The sequence below is a fragment of the Sinocyclocheilus rhinocerous genome, unplaced genomic scaffold (genome assembly GCF_001515625.1).
Source record: "Sinocyclocheilus rhinocerous isolate Xijiao unplaced genomic scaffold, SAMN03320098_v1.1 scaffold898, whole genome shotgun sequence".
NCBI lineage: Eukaryota > Metazoa > Chordata > Actinopteri > Cypriniformes > Cyprinidae > Sinocyclocheilus > Sinocyclocheilus rhinocerous.
In genome coordinates, this window is record NW_015652144.1 from 297,746 (window position 1) to 300,052 (window position 2,307).

The window sequence follows — 2,307 nt, forward strand, 5'->3', positions numbered from 1 at the left end:
ATCACTTTAAGCCATGCAAAATAAAATACATTTTCATTGCACTCATTATATATGTCTCAATTTAAATACATTTTTAATTGACCATTTTTAAAGATGGAAATCATATTAGTTCAATTTAATTTTTCACTACATCAGAATTAACTGAACATAGGAGCAGAAATTAAATCATTTCACTAGTCTGAGCAGATGTTACGATTTTTGTCACGTCTCAATGCATTTCTAAATCAAAACACTGACAATTATTGCACTCCGAAATATTGCATACTAACATTTTGTGATTATTTTATACATGCACAATAAATTAAACATAGGAACAAGTTTTAAATAATTTGACTACTTTGGTATAAGCAGATGTTGCCATTTTTGTCTCGTCTCAATGTATTTCTAAATCAAAACAGACAATTAAGTAATATGCAATTTTTTTTTGACAAAACATGTTTTCTTGAGATATTGTTTTAACTGGTATACGATTTTTAGGATTATTAGGATATTCCATGTTATCACTTTCCATCCTGTTAGTCTTTTGTACAATCCCTTTAACAAAAGCCAGATCCTCAATGGCTTCATCCTCCAGGAAGTGACATCATTTTGGAGGGAAAACAACAGCACAAACAGTAGTAAGTATTAGCCATGTATTTGACTGCATTCAGTGATGCTTTGTGGTTTTAGTTTGTTTGTCTTATTCCATTCTGCTGATAAAACTATCACATTTGGTATCAAAGATGGTTAAAAATTTATTTTTTTACATTTTGGCCTACTGTAAACAATCTCTTAGTCCCTCAATGGCTACTGTTTGTTAGTCGTTGTTATTAAAACGTTAGAATATCTGAGTATGACTAGAGCATATATCCAACTAATATTTTCTGTGCATGTTCATCAAGTGGAAAAGTTGTTGTTTCCTTCCTTTGCACGGCACCGTCCAGTAGATGGCGTTTCACTGAACGCACACACATTGAAATTTCACACAGCATCTCTGTGTTGCTATGGAGAATCATGTCACCATGGCAACTTCTGTGAAATCTGAAGACTAGAGTGATGTTGTTTTGAAGGATCATTACTTGGAAGTTAATTAGACACATCAGCATATCAATTACATCAGGCACTTAGCATCAAGTTTAATTCGACTCATTCATGTCCTTTGCTTCTTAATGGCTTTTAAAGCTAAAAAATATGTCAGAGGTGTAATAGTTTGTACCAGAAACGTTACATTGCGTCTACAACCTAATGTGTAGTTTTCTTTCTTTTTTTTTCCTAATTATCCATCTTTTTTTGTAAATGCCGCAATTATGATGAAATGAGAAGAACATCAAAATAGTGCAACATTTTCCCTCACTGTGACTGGACAGACAGATCTAAAGCGGTCGCAAAAACTGCAGAGATGCTATCAGATAGTAATACAAAAGTACTTTGATTTATACTTTGATGAAGGTTCTTCATACTATGGTTTTACTATGATACTGTATAAACAAAAAGAAATACAACGTTAGGCCTACATTGTATGGTAACATGACGGGGGGAAAAACGTATTACTAATAATATGGATGATGTTTTAGTACTCCCTAGACCTGATGAGGTATTTAACACTGGCAATTTTCAGTTCATGTGATCATATAATCGCTATACATACTGCCACGTGCCAAATGCTTTCGCTGTCTACTGTGTGTGCACGAGACTGCAGAGACAACGCATGTGACAAATACACTGAATGACCACTAGAGGGCAGTTTAACCTTACATGACAAACCGTGCAAACTTCTCAGAAGCCGAACAGTGACGGCGCTACACCGGGGCTAGAGAGGGCTATAGCCCCGTCAGAATTTTGAATAGCCCCGGTTTAGCCCCCCGAGCAGATGAGATGGACCGTTTTTTGATAAAGAAAACAAGAGAGCAGGCAGGAAACCATGTCTCTGAGGGGGCCAAAGAAGGAGAAAATAAAGAGGAGTCAGAGAGAGAAAGTTTTGAGAGAGAAACTCCCGAGTCAAGACTTGAGGGAGAGGAGCAGTTTGTTGCTGCTGCTAGCTGCTCCACAGGTGCGGCCGCAACTAGCACTAGCATAGTAGTTATCGCGCCGACTGATTTGAGCCAGTTCTGATTATGCATACAAATGTATTGTGTTGTTAATGCTAAACGCATGGGTGCTGTCCAGTTCTGAAGTCTTTCCTTTGTATGTAAAAAGTTTTTGTCGTTGTCTTATGGTCACTTGTATTAAGATTATATCTATTTTGATGAATTTGCCTATTCGTTGGCAAAATATAAATTAAAACTACACTTCTGTTGAATATGGTGTGTACCATAGCTGCTTTTATTT